The 27142-nt window shown below is 39.0% G+C and overlaps 1 protein-coding gene across 2 annotated transcripts in view; it reads right to left on the reverse strand.

Annotated features, from left to right (window-relative positions):
* The window catches only part of LOC131429857 (chaoptin), a 646073-nt gene extending 619522 nt beyond the window's left edge, over nucleotides 1–26551 (reverse strand). For both annotated transcript variants that reach the window (XR_009229463.1, XM_058594269.1), the window contains exon 1: nucleotides 25063–26551. The gene's annotated coding sequence lies outside the window, so the exon portion shown is untranslated. The remainder of the gene's footprint in view (nucleotides 1–25062) is intronic.
* Nucleotides 26552–27142: the final 591 nt, after the last annotated feature.

Consider the following 27142-nt stretch of genomic DNA (forward strand, 5'->3'; position numbering starts at 1 on the left):
ACCTCATTATTAACAAATCAGCTTAGCAGAAAATGAAGACGAGCACTCAACCGGAAACGCTATTGCAAACTTATGTACACTTTTTAGTTTTCTCTATTTAAAAGCGAAGAGAAGGATAACGTCCCGAGCTAACGAAGGTGGCGCAATCGTTCGCGACCGTGGAACTGAGAACGAAGCATATATCTTTTACTTTCAAAATAGCAACTGCATCGGCAAGGGGCCGAGAGCATCATAACTTTATGAAAGTCTGCAAGTGGTCACCGGACAGGAGTGGGATGCTACCCGGCTGGCGTTCGTTGAATCCGTAGAGGTTTTTATTCTATTTTCCTCATTGACAGTGTGTGGTGGAGAGCCTTTTGTATATGTGATGAAACTAACCGACTGCTTTGAGTATTCATATACAAACACGTAGCTACTCAAAAGTAGGCTGGCAGTTTTCCTCAAAGTTTAATTAGGCCATTGCATGCTGGCTGGTGAGAATGTGGTCGGTAACTAGGTTTTTGGTGCAGCATAGATGGAAGCGAAGGTAATTGCAGTTCTAGTCGGTTGCGGTTGTTAGTAGATACTAAAAGATTGGGATATAAGTATTACTTTTAGAACTTCGACATAGAACACACTAATAGGCTGTTAGGCCTGCAATCGAATCAAGTTAGGCATGGTTGTTATTTGGCATGCAATTGGGATCGCTTATCCCTGTTTACTGTGAGAGAAAGAGGGTGAATAAGCTAGTTAAATAATGTTACTTATTTATCTTCGATTTTGAAAAACGACGAATTAAATGTATCGAAAGTCAAGTTCCAGGAAGATGAAGAAACAATACAATATCGAATGGATGTATAGCCTACGAATGGTTAGTTTAATCCCATTTGGATGAAACTAGGTAGATAGGTACACATTTTCAGTTTGATAGAACATTCGTTTTGAAAGAATTGAGAGACCAATTCGACTCAAGTCTGACATTTTAAAAAAAGGCGGGTGAAAAATGTCAGAGACATAACTGGATGTCGTGAATACGAAAACAACTGACATGTCCCTAACACTTCCGAATATCAATTAGTTGATCAATTGTATGAATTATTCAAGCATTCCCCTTTTTCACTACTAGAATTTGAAACGATGCACCTAAACTAAAGTACAGATTAGTTACATTAAACATTCTGAAACACAAATATTATGAAATAACCAGTATAGTTCTTTATAACAAAAATAGCGCATAAAGAATTTTAATGTCGATTATTTCATTTCGCATTTGTATAATTTATTAAAAGAAACTATCAATATGCAATATGGGATTCGTATCCTGTATTCAGAAGGGTCAAATTGCGTAATTCTCTACGACATTAAACTCTGGAACATTTTTCGCAAAAACAAAGAAGGCTTCACTTGATCTCGATTACTGTGAATTTCACGCAGCGAAAAGTGCACAAATCTAACCAAACTGTTCTAGATTTGCACTAAACTGAGGATATTTACCTTCGATTTGCGAAGAAGAAATCCTAATAGTTCTTTAGAAAACTTTTAGACCCATTAGAACGGATGATTTTGTGTGATGCTCTCCACCGTTGTCCCCTTTTCGTTGTTTTTTCACCAATGCAAACGACTAGCAGCTGTGACGTAATTGTCGGAAGCGAAACTAGCTTTGCAAACGACACACAATACATCTGCTCGCAGTGGCGGTAGAATCCAAACTGATCCAATTTTTGTTAAGAGGTTTCTTTTTACTTGATTTCGTCTGTAGCTTTTTTACTAATTGGCGGTCCTAACGGCTATAAAAATAGGAGGATATAGAATTTTAATTTCGATTATTTGATTTCGGATTTGCATTTCATTGAAAGAAACTACGGGATTCATTCCTGCCTTTCAGAAGGACCAAATTGTGCAACTCACTACGATATTAAACACTGTTCGATTTGAACTGCTTTAAGCACTGAAGAGCCGAAGGCGAAACGCGAAGAAATAGAAACAAAATATGTGCTTTTTGCTCAAACCAACAAAACCCCTAAATTTTCACATTCTGCGACGGCCAGTACAGGGTCCGGCACTCGAAGTGTAACCAATTAAAAAGGCCATAAATTCAGTTTGGAAAATTACTTTTACCTAATTCAAAGTACAAAATGTGTAAAAATAATACAAAATTCAGAATCAATTCACTTTTGCTCGATATGACCACCTTTTGCCTTGACTATGGCCTTGAGACGGTCAAAAAACGAATCGCAAGCTGCCCGAATGTGACTTGCAGGTATTTTGGCCCACTCGCGGACAATAACTTTTTTCAGCGCCTCGAGACTGGTGTATCTTTTAGTTCGGACTTTGCTCTCCAAAATGGCCCAAAGAGAATAATCCATTGGATTCGCATCTGGTGAATTCGAGAGCCATTGTGTGGACGTGATGAAGTTCGGAACGTTGTTTTTCAGCCATTCTTGGTTCACTAGAGCTTTGTGAGACGGTGCCGAGTACTGCTGAAATGTCCATGGTCTGCCACCGAGATGTTTGTCTGCCCACGGCTTCAAAGCAACCTCCAGAATACTTTCCCGATAATATGTCGCATTTACCTTGACGCCAGGCTCGATGAAAACGATTGGAGAGCGCCCATCTGCGGTTACAGCGGCCCAAACCATTATCTGTTGCGGGTGCTGCCTCCTGGTGGCCAATCGATGACTCAAATTTTCGTATGAACGGTCGGTCAAGTAAACCCTATCTTTTACGAGTTGACGAATTGCTCAATTGGAAAAATTTTCTCGTCAGAAAATACAATGTTCGGAAATTGACCGCTTTCGGCCAAACGAAGCAACTCCTTCGCTCTCTCAAGTCAAGATTTTTTTTTCGCGTTCACTTTTGGCAAAATGCTTTCTTGCGCTTGTAAACAATACAACTCCGAACTGTCATTTAGCATATTACTAGAGAGCTGATGCCCGTGCGTCAGCTGCGCGAGCGGTCTGAAGTTGGTTACACTTCGAGTGCCGGACCCTGTAATAAGCCGTCACTCGTTTACGCCTGAGACGTTAGAAATAATATAGCACTTGTGCAATATTTTTTGAGGGTTGCATATGTAGTGCAAACTTTGCGTCTGCTTAGCGGTTTAAGTTGAACTGCTAGGCACGAGATGGCAGTTCAATTTGAACTGCTTTAAGCACTGACGAGCCGAAGGCGAAACGCGAAGAAATAGAAACAAAATATGTGGTTTTTGCACAAACCAACAAAACCCCTAAATGTTCACTGTTCGGAACATTTTTGTCGAACGATTTGCTGTACAGCAGCAAATATTTTGTTCTCTTCCTCAGAACGCGTTCTGATTGGCTGGTGTTGACATGGGTCAAATGAGACAGGTTTTTCAATAGTGTACTATTGAAATACTTCAATGCTTTTGCTATACACGTTTGAGTTGAAAAAATTCGATTCCATTGGTAGTCAGATTATATAAATCCTTTCACAGATCACTGTGCTATGAGCTTTAAAAATACGAAAAAGGTAAACGCGTCTTATGAATTATCCTCTTTGATACTCGTTTATACCAAACATTTCAGAAAAGTTTAGTTTTGAACTATTTGAGATTATGTCACACAACTGAAAATTTTATCATAAAATTGTGATCATATTTCCGATGGCATGTAGCAAAAATTATGTTGATTCGTTAGATACAACAAGAGATATTCACGATCAAAAACTTATCACTCTCTCATAGGGTAAATTTTGAAAAGGCACCCCATGGTAAAGTAAGTGGTATTCACGACAAAAAGGTAGGTGGATGTAATTTTGCATTGCATTTCATCGTGATAACTCGGAACAGGTTCGTACCCAGGATTTCGTTTCGGGAGGGACCCACAGATAGAAGAATAATGTTACTACAGATTGCTTATGTACATAGTTTTCGGCGTTTTTAACAGACACTTCAACATTTTCCACGGGAACTTTCATATTTAGGAATTTAAATGATATTTATGACTGGGATCAAGAGAAGGTTATTGTATTACATTTCTTAACGTTTACCGCCATTTCAGTCGCACATGTCTAAAATTTTCTGAATGTCCATTTCTTGAGCATAACAATTCTGAAGACTGTGATAGATTTTGTGAAGCTGGTCCGTGTTAGCTCCCTGACTTTGATTAGTGGAGAATGGAAAACATCCTTCAAATTTGAAGGTCATATTAGTTGATGGCCACACAAACTAGTAGCGGTCTAAAATTCCAAAACGAAACTCACTTCGGTTTTTCAGAGATGATTTTAGGTGGACAAGATGAACAAGGTAATCAGAACCCCAATACGTTGATTTTAACCATGGTAGTGATGCTCATGTGCTTCATGTAAGACTCTTTCACAGCGATTTCGACCTTTTATCGCTCCATTAATGCAATACGCTAATGCTTGCATTGAGGTAGTCCTCCTAAAGTATACGATAACAATCCCAGAAAACCGATCTCATGACCTTTTCGACCCAATGAGCTTCCCTTCCAGGCACTCGTGTCGCTTCGAAGCACAACTTCAGTCCACTGTCGGGTAATCATTTTGTTCTTTGGTGTATAATAATGGATCTAGCCAAACACGTACTCGAAGTGCACTTGCGTTCGTCTTTTAAATCCTAAATAAGTATGTACGGGATCCAGCGGTATCTTTCTCATCTGCAGAATCTTGCCTAACTATGGTAAGCTCGCACACTTTCTCTTTCCGGTCATCCATTACAATTTAGTGTCATTTTATTATTGTCGTTTATTTTGCTCCGGATTTAACCACCATTGAAATTAGTTTCGACACTGTTCGCTTCAAATAAAATATTTTATTTGTTTCTTTTTCTGTTTCGGGAGGGACCAGACCCCTTCCCCTTCTGAATGACTCGGAAAATGTAAATTGTACAAAAATTCTAATTTGTACCGAAAAAAATTATTGAAAACTAAAATTTACAAAATGTCTCTTTAATGTCTTTTTGAACATTTTTATTTTAAACCTTAACTTAAACTCCACAGTTCATGCAAATTTGAATGACAATATTTGCAAACCTTAGAATTTTCGATTGAAAATAGTCACCCCACGGAAAAGCCAGCGATCGCAAAACAACTTAAATGTTAGTTGTTTTTCTAAATTTGATTGGATAAAATTTGATAAAGACTGTCCCAGAATGTATGGACGCAACCAAAAACCGATGCCATTTTGCAATGGTTCAGAAACTGTCAATTTTTATGGTTGCGTCCACTCTTCTCTAACCACTGGTGCAGTTGTTTATTCGTTTTCATTAGTTTGTTTCGAAATGCGTGGTTTTTCAGCAGAACAACGTAGAAAGATTGTGCACAAATGGTGCACAGAACGCGGACTGTCACTGAGAAAGTTAGCAAAAATGGAAGGAGTAAGTGAAAAAGCCGTACGAAATGCAATCAGGAAGTTCGGTGAGGACAACCTTTGAGGATAAACCGAAAACGAAAAAAAAGGTCCTGCTAACCCTCAGTTGGATAAACGTCTACTGAAGGCGTTCGAGCAAAAGAAGTAAATTTCAGTTCGAGATGTGGCCAAAAAAGTGGGCACTTCGAAGTCAAATATTCTTCGTGCTAAAGAACGTTAGAATCTTCCAACTTAGAAGAAGCAGAAACAACCAAAACGTAGTCCGAAACAAGAAGCATCGATCAGATCGAGGGTTCGAAAGCTGTACAATAGGATTCTTGCTGGAAATTTGAACTGCATAATTATGGGCGACGAAACCTACGTGAAACTCGATTACAAATCCTTGTCGGGACCACAATATTATACGGTGCGAGAAGGGCAAGTGTTAAACCAGTCCGAGAAATCGATTGAAGTCGAAAAATTTGGTAAGAAAGCTATGGTCTGACAAGCACTTTGTAGCTGCGGTAAGATTTCGAAACCCTTCATCATCACTGCTTCAATGAACAGAGAAATATACATCAAGGAATGTTTACAAAAACGACTTCTACCCATGATTCGAAGTAACAAGGATCCTGTTGTCTTCTGGTGAGATCTTGCTTCTTGCCACTACTCGAAATCAACGGTAGAATGATATACTACCAAAAATGTCACTTTCGACATGAATCCACCAAATTGCCTACAACTTCGACCAATTGAGGAATTTTGGGCATTAACGAAGGCACATCCTAGGAAAAATGTCTCGGCAGCCGAAACCATTCAACAGTTCGAAAAAGATTGGAAAAAAGTGTCAGAACTTGTCGCCAAGAAGTCTGTACGGAATTTAATTAGGAACGTTCGCAAGAAGGTGCGCCAGCTAGTCTACAATGGCTAAGTAGCAAATGTTGAGAATAATATTCTGTTGTTGTAGTCTAATATTATCAGTATAACGAAAAAAAATTGAGTATGTAACACTTGTGAATTATTTACAGTGAAATCAAAGTGCGTCCATACTTTCTGGGACAGTCTTTACAACGAATCGATTGTTGTTTTACCTAAACTATAATTTTTTATTTATCGTGCTGGCAGTTTAGCAATGACATCCAGCAAATACACACACCACTAATGAGTAATGAAACGTTACAGTTGAGCAATGACATACGAGGTCTGTTCAAAAAGTACCCGGAATTCTCATTTTTCTAAAAAAATATTTATTTATTCGTCTACATCTATATGGTCCCCTTTAAAGTAATCCCCCCTAGATATAATACACTTATACCAGCGTTTTTTCCAGTCTTCGAAACACCCCTGCTAGTCACTTTTTGTAATGCTCTGTAGCACTCTCAGCGATTCTGCCTTTATCTCTTCAATCGATGAAAAGCGCTGTCCTTTCATGGGTCTCTTCAACTTTGGGAACAGGAAAAAATCACACGGAGCGATATCTGGCGAATAAGGAGGTTGGGGCATGATTAAAGTAATGGTAATGCGTTTGTTTTTTTGATCAAAATTCAGCAGTTTTGGGACGAATTTTGCTGCAACTCGTTTCATGCCCAAAACATTTGAAAAAATATGATGGCATGAGCCAACTGATATGCCAACTTCATCAGCAACTTCTCTAATAGTGATTCGGCGATCATCCATAATCATTTTTTCCACTTTTCCCACATTTTCATCGATTATTGACGTGCTGGGTCGACCGGTCGTTCGTCGTCTTCAACGTCTTCGCGGCCATCTTGGAAACGCTTATACCACTCGTAAACACTTGTTTTTTTCATAGCAGACTCACCGTAGGCTCTCTGTAACATTTCGCACACTTGGTTACACTTTATTTCATTTTTCACGCAAAATTTAATACAAATTCTATGACTCTTCAATTCTTCCATTGTTTAAACTAACAAAAATCACCGAGCTCAAAAAAACACGTCTACACCAGCCGCTACAAGACAGAATGTAAACAATGAATACAGCTGAAAATTTCACCATACATTAGGGACATATGTACCAACACAATGAAAATAAAATTTTGACCACCGGACTCTCCAGACGCGCGCAATTAAAAAATTCCGGGAACTTTTTGAACAGACCTCGTACACCCTAAGCGGAAAATGATACGTTTCAATGAGGTGTCACTCGTGCAACTGAGCAAAGACTCAAATCCCAGCAAATGTATGCATGAATGCAAAAAATGTCTTAGCCGTTTTAATCAATTATTCAGATATTTGAATTTAAGACGTCTATTGCAATAAATATTTTTTACTGCTGGTCTCTTCCGGTTGTAGGCAATCATTTGCCATTGAAAATTTTCAATATAAAATAGTTCAATAACTTTTTACATTTTCTTTACGTTTCGTCTTAGACTCGTCAGTGCAGAACAGTGCTTAGTACGAACTTAACCAGTTCAAATTCAAAAATTACATCGAGTAGAAAATTAACTCTTCATAAAATTTTGTCGAAAAATAAATAATTAAAAAAAGGCGGGTGGGTAATGTCAGAGACATAACTGGATGTCGTGAATACGAAAACAACTGACATGTTCCTTAATACTTCCGAATATCAATTAGTTGATCAATTGTATTAAATTGTATGTAGAACTAATCCTAAACTAATGTACAGATTAGTTACATTTAACATTCTGAAGCACAAATATTATGAAATAACCAGTGTAGTTCTTTATAATAAAATAATGGTGGCTCTGAAAAGAATCTTTTATGAAAGCATTTGTGATGGAGAGTGATGAGTTGAATCCGAATTCCGATGGATACCGCTGACTTCCGTCATCTAATTCCAGGTTGAACTGTTGTACGTGGGTGCGATACTGATATGGTTGGTGTAAGTGTAGTGTTTACAATCGATTATAATCTTCCAATAAAGAAAACATTAATTCGCTGGGTTGATCAATGATACAATAGGCCTAATTTATTGAACGAAACTATCAATATGCTATAGGGATTCGTTTCTAGCATTTAGAAGGGTCAAATTGCGTAATTCTCTACGATGTTAAACTCTGGAACATTTTTCGCAAAAACAAAGAAGGCTTCACTTGATCTCGATTACTGTGACATTCACACGGCGAAAAGTGCACAAATCTAACCAAACTGTTCTAGATTTGCACTAAACTGAGGATATTTACCTTCGATTTGCGAACAACAAATCCTAATAGATCTTTAGAAAACTTTTGAGCCATTAGAACGGCTGATTTTGTGTAATGCTCTCCACCGTTGTTTTTTCATCAATGCAAATGACTGACAGCTGTGACGTAATCGCTCTTGTCGGAAGCGAAACTAGCTTTGCAAACGACACAAAATATATCTGCTCGCAGTGGCGATAGAATCCAAACTGATCCAATTTTTGTTAAGAGCTTTTTTTACGTGATTTCGTTTGTAGCTTTTTCACTAATGGACGGTCCTAACGGCTATAGAAATAGTCGCATCCTGAATTTTAATGTCGATTATTTCATTTCGGATTTGCATAATTTATTGAAAGAAACTATCAATATGCTGTAGGGATTCGTTTCTAGCATTCAGAAGGACCAAATTGAGGAACTCACTACGATATTCAATACTGTTCGGAACATTTTTCTCGAACGATTTGTTATACAGCAGCAGATATTTTGTTCTCTTCCTCAGAACGCGTTCTGATTGGCTGGTGTTGAAATGGGTCAAATGAGACAGGTTTTTCAATAGTGTACTATTGAAATACTTCAATGCTTTTGCTATACACGTTTAAGTTGAAAAATTTCGATTCTTTTGGTAGTTAGATTATATAAATCCTTTCACAGATCACTTTAAAAATACGAGCAAGGCAAACGCGCCTCATGGATTATCCCCTTTGATACTCGTTTATACCAAACATTTCAGAAAAGTTTAATTTTGAATTATTTGAGATTATGTCACACAACTGATAATTTTATCATAAAATTGTGATCATATTTCCGATGGCGTGTAGCAAAAATTATTATTATTTTTTTTTTTTTTTATTCAACAATATAATATATTTTTAGGCACACTGCTTAAGCTCTAAGATGCCAAGGGTATTTTCTAATCTTAATTAACGACTAACTTAAAACTAGAATAGTATCGTTAGATTATGTCGTCTTAGATTTTCTAGAATCCATTGTATGTTGCATGGGTCTTCCAGATGGCGCTATCTATGGCCGATTCCTTTCGGTTCGTGTGGGTCCGCGGGAAACACCCCCAGGCTACGAAGGCCCGGCGGGTGGCCCGCATGCTGGTCATCGACTGGAGCGTAGAACCGTAGACGGTGATGGTGATGTTACGGAAGAGAATGAAAAAAAAAAGTAAATATTGTGGAAACCGAGGTAAATAGGGGGTATGGAAACAAAATGTCTGAAAACTACAAAGATCTAATTAGTTGCCATCGAGATGGTGAAGAGACGGAGAAAGGGGGAACGAATAGTTAGTGACAAAAAAAAAAGATCTTGTTAGTTCCAATGAAGATGGTGGACAGGGACGGGGATCGAGAGAATCGGGCGGATATTAGTGTCGAACCTGTAGGTGGAGATTATACTTTCTGAGCGAGGTATATCAGATTACACTTGGATATTAATGTGTTTAAGGTACTGATATATGAGAAACATATATGAACTATCCCGACTCGCCATCACATCTCGGACCGGAACCTCAGGTGGTCTACCTCGGGCCCTAAGGGATTCCAGTAGCTTCGACCTGGCGTCGCGATACTCTACGCACGACCACACGACATGCTCGATGTCCTGATAACCCTCGCCACAGGTGCAGAGACCGCTCTCCGTGAGCCCAATACGCCGGAGATGTGCGTTGAATGTGTAGTGGTTTGACATGAGTCGAGACATCACACGAATGAAATCGCGACTCACGTTCATCCCCCTGAACCAAGGTTTCGTCGATATTTTGGGAACAATGGAGTATAGCCATCTTCCCAGTTCGTCATTGCTCCATGAAGTTTGCCAACTTTCGAGTGTCCTCTGACGAGAAATGCTAAAAAATTCATTGAAGCAGATTGGTCTTTCATAAATTTCACCTTCTAATGCACCCACCTTAGCTAATGAGTCTGCCTTTTCATTTCCCGGAATGGAACAATGCGAAGGGACCCAGACTAAGGATATTAAATAAGACCGACCAGATAAAGTTCTCAAGTGTTCCCGTATTTTCCCCAGAAAATATGGGGGATACTTTCCTGGCTTCATTGAACGGAGAGCTTCTATTGAACTTAAACTATCCGTGACAATGAAGTAATGGTCTTTGGGTAAATTTTCAATGATCTCAAGAGTATACTGAATAGCAGCTAATTCTGCGACGTAGACTGAAGCCGGATCACTGAGTTTGTACGAAGCGGTGATGTTTTTATTGAAGATACCAAAGCCTGTGGATCCGTTGAGATTTGACCCATCAGAGTAAAACATCCTTTCACAGTCAACTGCTCTGAATTTATAATAAAAAATATTAGGGATCACTTGAGGGCGTACGTGATCCGGAATCCCACGAATCTCTTCTCTCATGGATGTGTCGAAAAACACAGTAGAATCAGAAGTATCCAAGAAATGAGCACGGTTGGAAACAAACGAAGAAGGATTAATATTCTGAGCCATGTAATCAAAATACAAGGACATAAAACGGGTCTGAGAATTGAGCTCGACAAGCCTTTCGAAGTTTTCAATCACCGTCGGATTCAAGACATTGCATCGAATCAGCAATCGATATGAGAGATCCCAGAATCGGTTTTTAAGTGGTATAACGCCCGCCAGCACTTCGAGACTCATCGTATGAGTCGACTGCATGCAACCCAAGGCTATACGCAAGCAACGATACTGAATTCTTTCCAGCTTGATGAAATGGGTGTTCGCCGCGGATCGGAAGCAAAAGCATCCGTATTCCATCACGGACAATATCGTTGTTTGGTACAGCCTGATCAAGTCTCCTGGGTGAGCACCCCACCAAGTTCCGGTTATTGTGCGAAGAAAATTAATTCTCTGCTGGCATTTTTGTTTCAGATACCTAATTTGACATCCCCACGTGCCTTTGGAGTCGAACCAGACCCCGAGATATTTAAATGTGAAGGCCTGAGCTATGGTTTCACCCCTTAGTTGAAGCTGTAATTGTGCTGGTTCTCGCTTCCTTGAAAATACAACCAGCTCAGTTTTCTCCGTAGAGAACTCGATACCCATTTGAAGAGCCCATGTCGACAAGTTGTCGAGGGTATCTTGTAATGGTCCTTGGAGATCGGCAGCTTTGGGTCCTATAATGGACACAACGCTGTCGTCGGCAAGTTGTCTTAGCGTGCAAGATGTGTTTATACATTTGTCGATGTCGTTTACGTAAAAATTGTATAAAAGGGGGCTTAAACATGAGCCCTGAGGAAGACCCATGTAACTGAATCGTATTGTCGACAAATCATTCTGCGCAAAATGCATATGTTTCTCGGACAATAGATTATACAAAAAGTTATTCAAAACTGGTGAAAGACCATGCTTATGCAACTTCTCAGATAGGATATGTATTGAAACTGAGTCGAAAGCCCCCTTGATATCTAGGAAGACTGATGCCATTTGTTCTTTACGGGCAAATGCCATTTGAATTTCGGTTGAGAGCAACGCAAGACAATCGTTCGTTCCTTTGCCCCGGCGAAAACCAAATTGTGTATCTGAAAGCAAGCCATTGGTCTCGACCCAATTGTCTAGGCGGAAGAGAATCATTTTTTCAAACAATTTCCGGATACAGGAAAGCATAGCAATCGGCCGATACGAATTGTGGTCGGAGGCAGGTTTCTCTGGTTTTTTAATGGCGATAACCCTCACTTGTCTCCAGTCATGAGGGACAATATTACCCTCAAGAAACTTGTTGAATAGATTCAACAAGCGCCTTTTGGCAGGGTCAGGCAGATTTTTCAACAAGTTGAATTTGATTCTGTCTAGCCCCGGGGCTTTATTGTTACACGACAAGAGTGCAAGAGAAAACTCTACCATCGAAAACGGTGTTTCGTTTGTATTCGCTGTCGCGACGCGGGAGATCTTCTGGTCCGGAACAGAGTCGGGACACACTTTTTTAGCGAAATCGAATATCCAGCGGTTAGAATATTCCTCGCTTCCGTTCGTGGTGTTTCGATTGCGCATTCGTCGGGCTGTGTTCCAAAGAGTGCTCATCGATGTTTCTTTTGTTAATCCGTCAACGAAACGGCGCCAGTATCCGCGTTTCTTTGCTTTAATTAGGTTCTTCATTTGCATGTCTAACGCCGCGTAATTCCGATAATTATCAGGTGTTCCGTTTTTTCTAAAAATGATATACGCTGCAGATTTTTTAGCGTTTAACTCTGAGCACTCTTTGTCCCACCACGGGTTGGGAGGACGGATGTTAGTTTTCGCGCCCGGTACACGTTTCGTCTGAACTTGAATCGCGGTTCCGAGAATCAAGTCAGCCAAAAACGTGTACTCTTCCTCCGGAGGAAGTTCTTGTGTTGATTCTATTTTCTCAGATATAGAGTTTGCATATCTTTTCCAATCAATATTTCGTGTGAGGTCATACAAAACATTGATTGTCTTCGATGGTCTTAATCCGGTGACAATTGAGATGACGATAGGCAAGTGATCGCTACCGTGGGGATCAGGGATTACCTTCCACGTGCAATCCAACCGTAGCGATGTCGAGCAAATGGAAAGATCCAGCGCACTTGGTCTTGCTGGTGGTGCAGGAATCCGTGTCATTTCTCCCGTATTTAAAATTGTCATATTGAAGTTATCGCAAAGGTCATAGATCAGAGTTGATCTGTTGTCATCCTGAAGACAGCCCCATCCCGTACCATGAGAGTTGAAGTCTCCTAAAACTAACGTAGGTGTAGGAAGGAGCTCCATGATGTCACAAAGCCGTTGGTGCCCAATCGAAGCTCTTGGGGGAATGTATACGGAAGCAATGCAAAGGTCCTTGCCTTTCATTGTGATTTGACATGCAATAACTTCAACACCTGGTATCGAAGGGAGGTTTATCCGGTAGAAGGGATAGCACTTTTTGATCCCTAAAAGTACTCCTCCGTAGGGGTTTTCTCGATCCAAGCGGATTATATTAAAATCATGGAAGGTAATTGGTATTTCAGAAGTTAGCCATGTTTCGCATAAGGCAAATGCGTCACACTCCAAGACGTTTATTAATACTTTGAAGGGGTCTATTTTCGGTATGATACTTCTACAGTTCCACTGTAAAACAGTGATCGGATCCATTACCTCGTTCAATAAATCAGCCATCGAAGGATACAATCGCTGAAATGAGGGGCCATTTTGCAGTTGACTGCTTCAGAAATGTTTTGACTGTGGGTATAAAACTCATCATAAGCTGTTTCAGGGGGTCGGAAATATTGAAAGTTGTGAAAATCCAGTCCACAATATCCGAGAATTTTATGAATCCAGCACTCGGTCGATTTTCTGGTTGGTTTTCTGGGACACTTGGGGATTTTGATGACCCAGGAAGTGCCGGGAATTCCTTTTTAGATCTGAGTTTCTCAAGATCAGGAGCTGTTTGCTTTGGTTTTTTCATTTTACCAGCACTTCCCATTGCTGTTACTTTTGGGGGACCCTCAGAAGATACCTTCGAACCCTTGCTAGGGAGCTTGTGAGAGGAAATATTTATCCTCTTCCTATAGCTGTGAGGGACTGCCGAAGATGTACCTTCTTGGGGATCGTCAGAATCACACTCGTCAGTTGACAAGCAAGCGTAAAGGTTTCCGGTGAGTTTAGGTGGCGTAGCACTCTTGAGCATTTCTGCAAAAGACCGTTTGGAACGAGACTGGAGAGACTGTTTCAATTTATCTCCTCGCAGTTTGTACGCAGGGCATGCCGCGAGGTCATGATGGTCCTCTCTACAGTAGAGGCACTTTTCGATGCTCTTCCCGCAAGAGCCATCCGCGTGAGCCCCTCCACAGTTAGCACAACGATACTTATTACCACAATGAGAGGCTGTATGCCCCAATTGTTTGCAATTGGAGCAATTCATGAGCCGCGGCACATAGAGACGAACAGGCAGACGAACCCGGTCCAGGAGAACGTAGTTGGGTAATGCCGAGCCGGCGAAGGTCACTCGATAAGAGTCTGATTGGGGATAGGATTTTGTACCATCCCCGGCGATCGACACTGAATGCAGCCGTTTGCAATCCAGTATCTTTACATTCTTAAGTACGGGGTCTTTGAAACCGCCGGCCCCGTACTTAAGAAGATCTTCGCATGTCAGGCTCGCATCTGTGACTACGCCGTCTATTTCTACTTCGCGGGCTGGCACGTAGACACAATACTCCCGCGCAAAAAGATCACTTTGAACGATCTCGTTAGCCTGCTTTGAGCTGGTTAACAAGACCCTAAGCTTCCCTGGGCGTACTTTATCAATACGTGTAATAGTAGAGTATCGTGAAGTCAATTCGTGAGATATTTTTATAAGGTTAAATTTGTTGTTGTTCTTGGTCCGGAAATAGACCACACAGGAACCGGTCGAAAGCAAAGGATCATCGGGATACTTCTTTACCCTCGGAATCTTATTGTCAGCTGAAGGGGTAGGGACAAGTGGGGGTGGTTTTGGATCTGTCTCCATTTTTTCATCCGGAGGGGGGGGAACCATTATTATTACACGGAGCTATCTCCGCACAGATTTGATTATGTATGGTGTAAGTGAAATAATCAGAGGATAGCAACAAAATACAAACAATACTTAGCTTGTTCGGCTGCAAAAACAAACGGCCACCAAGACCTGGTCTTGGTCGATTGCCTCTTCAATAGATGCCTAAAACTCCGTGAGGAAAAAAGCACAATCACAATTGTCTATCTATGGCTGTGTGACGGTGAAAAAACCTCCACGAAGAAAAAGCACAAATCACGATATCTAACTCGGTGCAAAAAAAAACTCAACTCACTCGCACACCCGAGTGTCCGATCACAATCGACACTGCGAAAACAAAAGAACGACCTTGAAAGCGGATTAATGCGGACTGTACTGGACTGGATTAAAGCGAATACACATCCGATCGCGTCGACAGATACGGTGGGAATGTAGCAAAAATTATGTTGATTCGTTAGATATAACAGGAGATATTCATGATCAAAAACTTATCACTCTCTCAGAGGATAAATTTTGAAAAGGCACCCCATAGTAAAGTAAGTCGTATTCACGACAAAACAATTACAATGAATATAAAGTAAATTAAATTATTTTTTCGCATCGAAATTGTATCAGTATGATTTACCAGAGTTCGCACCCTCTCGGGCAAAGTAAGCTTACATTTGCTCCGAGAGCACGTTTTTCTTTTTTACCCGTAGCAAACACAGTAAGACTCGGAAACGAAAAACATGATACGTTATTGAAGTTCAAAGAGAGCAATATGAAATACTACGACAATCATGTTTTTTTCTCAATATAGATTGAGATACCTCTCGTGCGATTGAATTTTTCCAGATCCGACTTCCGGTTCCGGTAATACAGCGTGATAAGTGAATTTTTTTTTCATGAGGATTTCTTCATAAGTGATTGCGAAATGAGGTGCCTTGGTGACTTTGTTAGTTAGTGGTAATAAAAATCTATCTTGGGATTACTAGTTCCCGGTCTCCGCTTCCGAACGCTCCGGTAATAGTGAAGAAAAGTTCCAAAAACGGAACTCACTTCGATTTCTCAGGAACGATTAAATCGATTTTCACCAATCATGATTTAAATTAATGCTCCCAAAGTCTTAAAAGATACTGTGCAATTTCATGTAGATCCGACTTCCTGTTCTGGAATTATAGGGTGATGAGTAGCAAAACTTTCATCCTTTCATACAAAATGCTGCAAAACTAATCGGACAACATCGGAACGTGCTGGTACGGAAGAAGAAAACACCATCGTCTAGCACACAGCGTGCTGTGTATAGTGTGTAGGGTTGCCACATTCAATTCTATATTAAATAGACATAACTGTTTACAAATTGAAAAGATTTTGGTAGTTTGTACCCAAAGATAATTTTTGGTTTTATTCAAGTTTGAAAAAAATTTGACAGAATCTTCTAGTGATGGTTTTGAAAATATAAGTAATATGAGAAAGCCATCATTACACCACTAGATGAATTAAAATAGGTTTTTTTTAAAAAACGTATTCGACGCTTCATGCATTTCTTAGACGTTTGTAATAAAAAAATCGATTTCGATATTGGAAAATTTCGTTCTTTGATGACTTTCCAATATCGGAAAACTTTGACCGCCAAGGTTTTGCTTAGGTCCGATTTGGTCAAAAAAAAAAATTAGGACACTACCGGCTTGAGAAATTCGATGGGCGCCAATTTCCCATGCAATCGATTGGCACCCCAACGAGACCACACTGGTCGGAAAAGAGAAATAGATTCTCAGGTACCTTCTTACATCAGTTAGCTTCTGAGATGCGGATTCCCACACCTCTGCATAACCTCCTAGACAGAACAGCTGTAGGGATTGAAGAATGGTGGTTTGAATTCTTCTCCATGTTCTGCAAATTTCAAGGAGCTTTTGACGTGGATGCATTTAGTATAGAGCGCCTTTCCAAAATTTACCCTCTGGGAAAGTACATATTTCAATACATAAATTTTCCAAAATTTCAGCATCAAGACAAAATGTTCATGACGCATGTTTACCTTCCTTGTGCTCGTTCGACAGTTTCGACGGTAGGTGGACGTCACAATATGCAACAAGACGAGTATGGAAGATAACCATGGTCGCAAATCAACGACGGAACAAGACGGTACGACGATGGTTTTTCGCAATTAGTTGCTAATTAGAGCAGTGGAAAAGCATCATGATTGTCTGCAGGGAAAAGGAAGATATTTCGAAATTGATTCGTTAAATATCTGTTTTTATGGCACTACAACAAGCTGCCATCAGCGTAATGTGAGTGAAGGCTGTATCCAGCTGGTTCTTCACATTCGAAGAAGATGTCTTTAATAATGGAAGGGTTTTAATGAATTGGTTCTTTTATTAATTATCCATATCCCCATAGTCAATCAGAAAACTGTTCGTTTAGTGTTTGTTACATTTTTGCTTGCGTTTGCTTCGCCCTTATTGATGACGATGTGTAATGACGTAAATATTTAAACAAAACTCTTTCACGCTAACTGCATTGAACTGAGCTGAACTATTTGATATTCACAAACACGAATTTGATCCTGTGTGGCTGTTTATTCTGATCGATATTCGACTGATCCATCACATTCCGGAAAACTGTTATCAACATTGATAAACTTCTAGGAAATTCGATTGATTAGCTCTTTCAGAACACCTACATTATTCGGCGAAATGGAATTTGGCGAAATAGAAAATTTCTGTAATTAGGAATATAACATTGTTATCGTTTCGGGAATGAAGTGAAATATTTCACAAGATCGCTCTGAACTCTTTTCTCCAACGTACAACTAATTTAGTAGGTTCACCTTCCTTGGTTCTGAATAAAACTTGTTCAAATCTGATATAACTGTGTTACTTGAGGAAAAGGTATGCTTGTTATTGGCAGTCTGTAGTAGTGAAATCGATAAAATAGTCCTTCGAATAGGTAAATTAGTATGGTGTAGCATATAATGATAAAATAAAGTTAATACGGGTTCATTTTATATAAACACGAATGCCATGATTTTATCTCGAATTTGTTCACTTCTGAATTTCCAGACTATTTGGGCTAGCGACTCAGTTCAATTTTAGCCGCCAAAAAATAGTCGGATATTTCCTACAAGCATTTTTAAACCATTCCTAGCATATATAACTTGCAAATTTGTTGCAAGACTCATAATGGGAGTTGAAAATTCTCCATATCAAAAATACACGATCTCCAAACAATTCTCTAGGCAGTTGCTGGAATACATGGTTATGTTTTTATGCAGCAACAAAGTTCGGCCAATTAAACAGCCTTTGGGTACAACAGTTTTGAACTAAAAGGTGCAGTGCAATTTTCCGTGCGTTTCACGAAACGAACTATTGTTGACAGTTGGATGACCAACATGACATTTCTACACTCATAAAAAAACAGTTCAAGAGACGCCCGTCGAACGACCGTAACTAGGTTAAAGCCGGGTATAAATGAACGACATAAATAAAATTAGTTCAAGAGATTGCAATGATTATAGTTTCGGCTTAGGCGGTCTGTAAAATAAGAACGGCTGTTATATACTGCCTGACCTTTCGACCACTGGTTATGGTCTTTTTCAAGCGAAATATATTATCGTTCCTCGCCTAAAAAACGTATGAAAATCCATTATTGTCGTTATATGCATTACATGTCAAACGCTCTTTATTCGAAAATCGTAATTTCACTTTTAAAACCGTTCAAAATTTAATTTTAAAGCTTCCGAATAAAGTGCCATTGTTATGGATTGTGTGAAAGATTATTACAGATCAGTGGCGTATTTAGAGGGGGGTGAAGGGAGCACTCGCCCCGGGCGCAACGTTTAAAGGGGGCGGTAATCTAATCTTTCCGGAGATGGAGTTCAGCTAAACCAACGAGGGATCGGCAAATGTCTAATTTTGCCCCGGACGCCAAATTTCCTCGGTACGCCACTGATCCAGATAGATGTGATAAATATGATAGAGAGTGGTAGATGTAAAGTACAGACATTGGAATAATAGTACTACTAAAAATATGTTCTTGATTCTGAAAAACATTTATTTAACAGTTTGAGATTGTATTCATTGATAAACTTCATTCATCTTTTATTTTGCAAACACTAAATTAATTTCGATTTCTTCGCGTTTCGCCTTCAGCTCATCAGTGCTTAAAGCAGTTCAAATTGAACCGCCATCTCCGCCTAACAGTTCAATTTGAACCGCTAAGCAGACGCAAAGTCCACACTATTTATGTGACCTTTAAGGATATGACACTAGGTGCCATATCCTAGTTGACGTCTCGGACGAAAACGAGTGACGACCGACTACTGTCCGCCGCAGAATTTGTAGATTTAAAGGGTTACATAAATAGTGTGGACTTTGCGTCTGCTTAGCGGTTCAAATTGAACTGTTAGGCGGAGATGGCGGTTCAATTTGAACTGCTTTAAGCACTGATGAGCCGAAAGCGAAACGCGAAGAGATCGAAACTAAATATGTACTTTACGTACAAAACAAAAAAAAATCCTAAATGGAATAAATTAATGTTTTAAATTCATGAAACTGAAAAACATATATTTTTTAATATATTTGTTTTTGTTAGAATAAACTGAAAATTATTCAAAATATATGAATTCAAATTAATCTTTAGAAGAGTCTCGCTACTCAGCTGTTCGAAAGTATATAATTTAAAACATTAGTTAGGCAAAATTTCTGGAAAAATGTTGGAATCATATGCATAAAATGTATATTTGAACGGCTAAATGAAAAAATCGGATAAGTTAAACTTAGTTTAGACAGCCTTGCTTGGTTTTTATTCGGTTTTATTCGGTTTTCACAGTCAAAGTTTTTTGTCCGTTTCTTGATAAAATTATGTTTTAAACGATTTTTAAAAAACTAAGTCTATATCCGGATCCATCCCGGGTTGGTGGTTCAATGCATAGGACGCTGGTCTTACAAGCCAGTTGTCGTATGTTCGAGCCCCGAGCTGGAAGGATTCTTAGTGTCAGTAGGATCCATAGTACTAGCCATGCAATGATTCTGTACCCAAAGGATCGGCTGCAAAGTCTGTTGAAACAGAAAGGTAAAATTCCACAAAAGGAATGTAATGCCAAGACTGCTGCTGCCATATCCGGATTTTTGCACTCAATATTTTTACGGGAGTTTTCAAAATGCTTAAACGGGTTTTACAAACTAAGTTGCACTCATGCGGTTATTGCATTCAGCCGTTCATTTGAAATAATTTCGAATTTTTAGACAAAACGCCTAAGTTTATACGGAAAGGAAGACTGTAATAACCCTGAAATTATATTCACCAATGTGATTTGCGTTACGCTTTAGTTTCAGCCAAAAAAGGACCAAATAGTTCATGATCCGAAAGCTGTTGATCATGGTGTATAATCATAGCATGAAAATGCACTCTTTTTCTGAAATCATAACTCATGAAGAGTCAACGAATTTGTATTAAATTTTGCGTGAAAAATGAAATAAAGTGTAACCAAGGCCCTCATTACCGTTCTCACTTCCACTTTCACATTCACTTCACTTACATGTCACTTCACTTGATTTTACCTATTACCAGTATCACGCATAGTGAAGTGATCAGTTTAGTGGAAAAAATTATTTTTTCGACAAAATGTTGGTGGCGTGATGTTCATAATGACATCAAATTCATCCAAGTAATTACTTTTGTTTCTGAAGCGACTTCCGTAATAAGGACCTAAATTCACTTCACACGATTTTCACCGTGAAGTGATACCGATAATAAGGGTCACAATCACTTCACTTTGTTTTCACCGTGTAGTGATACTGGTAATAACGGCCCAAGTGTGCGAAATGTTACAGAGAGCCTACGGTGAGTCTGCTATGAAAAAAACAAGTGTTTACGAGTGGTATAAGCGTTTCCAAGATGGCCGCGAAGACGTTGAAGACGACGAACGCTCCGCTCGACCCAGCACGTCAATAATCGACGAAAATGTGGGAAAAGTGGAAAAAATGATTATGGATGATCGCCGAATCACTATTAGAGAAGTTTCTGATGAAATTGGCATATCAGTTGGCTCATGCCATCATATTTTTTCAAATGTTTTGGGCATGAAACGAGTGGCAGCAAAATTCGTTCCAAAACTGGTGAGTTTTGATCAAAAAAACAAACGCATTACCATCGCTCAGGAGCTGTTAAACGACGTCAACGACGATCCAAATTTACTTGAAAGGGTCATAACTGGTAATGAAACATGGGTGTACGGTTATGATGTCGAAACAAAAGCACAATCGTCCACGTGGAAGCACCCAACGTCACCAAGAGTGAAAAAAGCAAGTCAAGTTCGATCAAATGTCAAGGTTTTGCTTACTGTTTTCTTCGATTATAATGGCATAGTGCATAAAGAATTCTTGCCAAAAGGTCAAACCGTCAATAAGGAGTATTACCTTGAAGTAATGCGACGTTTGCGTGAAGCAATTCGAAAAAAACGCCCCGATTTATGGAAAAACAATTCATGGGTTTTGCACCACGAAAACGCACCTGCTCATTCATCGTTGCTTATTCGTGATTTTTTGGCTAAAAACCAGACTTCAATCATGCCCCAACTTCCTTATTCACCAGATATCGCTCCGTGTGATTTTTTCCTGTTCCCAAAGTTGAAGAGACCCATGAAAGGACAGCGTTTTTCATCGATTGAAGAGATAAAGGCAGAATCGCTGAGAGTGCTACAGAGCATTACAAAAAGTGACTATCAGGGGTGTTTCGAAGATTGGAAAAAACGCTGGCATAAGTGTATTATATCTAGATGTAGACGAATAAACAAATATTTTTTTAGAAAAATGAGAATTCCGGGTACTTTTTTAACAGACCTCGTATATATATATATATATATATATATATATATATATATATATATATATATATATATATATATATATATATATATATATATATATATATATATATATATATATATATATATATATATATATATATATATATATATATATATATATATATATATATATATATATATATTTATATATATTTATCAAGAAAAAAATCTCTCCTGAATAAATACAACTGAGACGCAACTGACAAATAATAAGCGCGATATTCTCGATATTACACGTAGGGTTGTCAATATGAACATTCCAAATAGTGGTTATAGTGACGAAAGGCTATTTTAATTTCAGTTAGTTGATTAGAAATAACAGGAGCGCAGCATTTTGCATGTTTCAAACACACAGCAAGCACAGCGTTTTAGTTGGCGTAGCGATAACCTGCGCTCATGTTTCTTCTGCGTATGCACGGAAAGAAATCCGTTACTGCTGTTATGATCAGAATATCATGAAACCAATCATGAATCATGAAATCATGAGCAATAACAAATCGTGAAAACATGAGCAATAACTCTTCTCCCACGAAAATTAATCGTGGTTCGAAAATGCGTTACTTAAAGAATGCATCTCTTTCAAAGATCGTAACTCTTATTTACTACCAGGATATCACTTTGAACCCTCTGCCTCAAGTGATGTGATAGATTAATAGATTAATGGTAAAGCAAAAAGCAAACATTGAAAAGCAAGACCTACTGAAAATGTTTACTTGATCTTGAAGCATGTTATTTAATAATTGTGTTGTTTTACCAACATAACATAAAAATAAAGATAATGAACCGAAAATTGACATCATAAGAGACTAAGCACGGCTACACTTTTCATTTGACAAACATCAATGTTACATTTTGTTCGAATGTATTCTTACATATTTGGTGTGATCGTTGTTGCTAGAATAATATTCCGAGAGCTAGCGTTTAATTCGATTGTGAATTTGGAACACCATCTAACGAAATTCAGAAAAATATTTTGTTCAACCACTTTGATTAATTTGTTTCATAAATATAACAAAACAAGCTGTTTTGATGCACTTAAATATTATGAATAAAACGATTTCTTTGCAAGAATTCGACATAGAGTTTCTTTTTAAGAGGTTTGATTTACTCGTGTTTTTTCATGTAGTTCGTTTAAGTGTTTAAATTCTGAAACACAACATCAAAACAGAAGTAATGAACGCAAGTAAACACGTTATATCTTGCGTCGTCGTTTTTCAGAAACAGAATATTTTCATTTTAAAAGAAGTTCGTCGTGCTTTTCATTGAATTTATATTGCAAAAATGACCATCGTTGCAAAAATCACACATAACGCCTGAATTTATGTTGCAAAAATTACCATCGTAGCAGAAACACGCCTAAAGTTATACCCAACAACTTGAAGTGCGTTACGTTCAAATTTCATCGAAATCAGTCCGAATTAATCATGATCCGAGAAATTTCAATCATGGTGCATCATCATAACATGAAAATATATTATTTTCCCCAAATAATGACTCGTTTTGCTCATTTCTAGAATCGGAATTTTGTCCGTGTGATATTCAAGCAAAATTATATTAAAGCTATTTTTAATCATAGCACTTGCTGCTCTTATTGATGATATTACTCCACAACCACGATGTTGCGGAATAAATTTCGAATACATCATCACTATGTACCCACTTATCAACAGAGAAAGCAAGAGCAAACAAGCAGCAAGAGCTAATAATTTAGCTTTTTGTCATTTTATTTTCGTGTAAAGGGCTGGGATGACACGGTCATGAAAATACATTTCCCAAAACTCTTTTGTTAAGGAACTACATCAGACATATTCAATGTGCAAACTTTATTCTCAAATATCGTCGAGTTTTCTGATCGATGATTTTTTGTCGTGAATACGACTTACTTTACTATGGGGTGCCTTTTCAAAATTTAAACTTTGTATGCGGCTATTTTCGTAGCTATTTTAAAACTTTGTATGCGGCTATTTTTGTAGCCGTTAGGCCCAAAATAGCCGCATACAAAGTTTTGTTTTTTTGTAGCTCATTAGTGAAAAAGCTACAAACGAAATCACGTAAAAAGAAACCTCTTAACAAAAATTGAATCAGTTTGGATTCTATCGCCACTGCGAGCAGATGTATTTTGTGTCGTTTGCAAAGCTAGGTTCGCTTCCGACAACAGCGATCACGTCACAGCTGCCAGTTGTTTGCATTGGTGAAAAAGCAACGAAAAGTGGACAACGGTGGAGAGCATCACACAAAATCAGCCGTTATAATGGCCCTAAAAGTTTTCTAAAGAACTATTAGGATTTGTTGTTCGCAAATCGAAAGTAAATATCCTCAGTTTGGTGCAAATCTAGAACAGGTTGGTTAGATTTGTGCACTATTCGTGGTGTGAAATACATAGTAATCGAGATCAAGTGAAGCCTTCTTTGTTTTTGCGAAAAATGTGAAAAAGGGGAATGCTTGCATAATTCATACAATTGATCAACTAATTGATATTCGGAAGTATTAAGGCACATGTCAGTTGTTTTCGTATTCACGACATCCAATTATGTCTCTGACATTACCCACCTGCCTTTTTTGCCTGAAAATCACTTGCGAAAAAATTGTGTTGCGATTTTCGACATATTGATATTATCCAAAACTCTAATTTAGAGGACTCTTGAAGAAGGATTTAAAAGTTATTGCAAATTCCCGAACATGTTCGCACGCCAGCGCAGCAAAATTGAACATTCACGATATCATGGCCATCCTCGGTATTTGGTGAGGCCAACTATCAACCGAAATCGAGTGAAACCATTACAGTGGATTTATATCAAACGCAAATTATACGTTTGCGTCAACAGCTGAAATAAAAAAACGGCTGCAATACAAAGAAAGATACACTACTCCAGCAAAACAATGCTAGGTCCAGTATAAAAAGCAAATGAAGTTATTGAAAATTATGAAGCACTCTAATCCCATGCTCCATTCTTTTCGGAGATTGCTCTATCTGATTACCTTTTTGTTGATATAGAAAGTCGATGGTCATATTAGATTCATATTTTTTCTATCGCGGACTTAACGTGCTATCAGAGAGACTAACAAAAGTGAACCTAGCCACAGACAATATTTAGGATATCAATTAATGTAACCATTTATTTACAATAGACTTAAAATTAAAAAAAAACGAAAGAAACGATGTATGTAACTAAATAAACATGACTACTAAACTTGAATCTCTATTATGAATTACCTTGATTAACAAGTTTGCAAAGAGATATGCGAACCGAGCTGTTTACTGATGATATATTCTTACACGCTTACCTTCCACAATCAACTCGACGTTTATCCTGGCAATAGATTATGAATTTCTTTACCACACTGCAAGCGGTTCTCGTTGAAAACAGTGTACACTAATTCTTCTAATTATATTCTAGCCGCTTTCATCCATTTATATTTCTCAGTGTGCTGCAAAACTGTTCCGCAAGAACTGGCAGCAGAAATTTTCCTTCATTGAAATTTCCTGTATACTATATTTTTACACAACACATCCCGCGGCCTTAATTCACCACCATCAGAAAAGTCGAAACTCATTAATTATATGGTTCTCTCGATCGTTAGTTTTAATATAACTTTTTTAATTAATTGCTTCCATTTTTTCTTCTCCAGCTGTTTTGCTTGCCCTGGCGCTGCTACATCAACGCTTCACCATTTCATGATGGATTATATCTTCTGCACTACTTTCCCGCCCACTGCCAGTAATCCGAACTGCGAACTAGATCGATCGGTAGTGCTGATTTTTTTCCTTCTGAAATTGATGACATTTCATCTACTGCCTGTGCATTCAATTATATAACTCTTTCATCCCTTCTACTACACATTAATAATACCACCTCCTGGCACCGATGAAGCGTTGTACCAGCGTGGCCGCCTTTCCACACTACAACACTACAAGCGCCCGAGCGGGAAAAGGTTCCTTAGGATACGGAATATCACTCATTTGGGACCAACAAATCTTAAAACCTAACACTAGTTGTAATGTTTATAGATCGAAACGGGCCCGGTATCCCGATCCGTATCCTAATTTGGGTCCATTTTCTCACAAAATCATCCCTTATTTAACACATGCTCAACGGTAAACGCACCACTCTGGAGGCAAATACCTTTACAATCGAATTCACTGTGATGTATGTTTAGCCATTACACATAACTCCATGCCAGCTAGCCCGAATCGAACAGTCTGTATTTGCTAACCGTCACGAGCCCCTATCTGGTTCACAGAACACACTGTACTATGGAAGCTGACATCCGACAGACTCGTTTATTTATTCATTAGCCAAGCACGGACAGAATCGAAGAATCCCCGTACATGTTCCTACTCGAAGTAGACTGCCGGGGTATGCATCTTTAACGCCTTTATTCGCATATCTTAGCACTGGAAGAAACATTCCACTACACTTCACGGACAGGCTGTTATCAAACTACTCTATACCAGTTACCAGCGACTCACTTCCAAAAGCTTGCACCTTGAACTCGAAAATCCTCCATCCGAGCAGAGAAAATTAAAAACTCGAATCCAATCACTCTGGGTTAGAATAAAAAATTAGCACGCGACACGAGCATCGTGATGCACATCCGCCACTTTTCCGGTCGGCCTCGAGCGGACTGACCTACGGAAATTCCACCGTCGTCGCTTCACCTTTGTCGTCCAGTCCTACGCTACCGATTGGGATCCTCAGCATGGGCCGGCTAATTAGAGTTAAAGAACCTGCCTCTACAAGCACCGTAAACTACGACGACAACCGCCAACAGCGGACACCCGAATAGTACTGAAGTTAATTTTTCACAACACTCGAGGTCGAGATTTCTCACCATTTGCATCCTCGTACAGCTGGTGCTGGTTACCGGTGCTGCCTGTGGAGCCGATGACTTCGCCACCCGCCAAGCGAGGAACGAACGAACTTTGCCGAGTCGAAGCCGAAGCACGATGCGGCATTCTAGGATTGAGTTTTTCCTTCCACCCCTGGTTTGAACCCACCAGGTGGAGTACTAGAATGACAGCAGAACTAGCAGTACATACGATGCTGGCAATGGTCCGTGCCACCCGTCAGCGTTCTGCTACTGCTATCATTCGATGGTAACTCATTTCGTGTTGGGGGTGTTTACCGGCGAAGCAGACCAGGAAGCCGGCTGCCGTCTGGTGGATTTGTTTTGGCTGGAACGGACTGTGGCAGAATGTTTGGGCATGTAAATGAGTGTCACACCGATTTTCGATTCCGTAAGGTAGGTCAGATTTATCGGCCGAATGTTTCCATAGGACCAATTCAAATTTTCACTGGATTCTGCTGTACTCGAAATTATGGACAACCATTACAAAAAGACATTATTTGAAAAGCAGGATTTA

The sequence above is a fragment of the Malaya genurostris genome, chromosome 2 (genome assembly GCF_030247185.1).
Source record: "Malaya genurostris strain Urasoe2022 chromosome 2, Malgen_1.1, whole genome shotgun sequence".
NCBI classification, from domain to species: domain Eukaryota; kingdom Metazoa; phylum Arthropoda; class Insecta; order Diptera; family Culicidae; genus Malaya; species Malaya genurostris.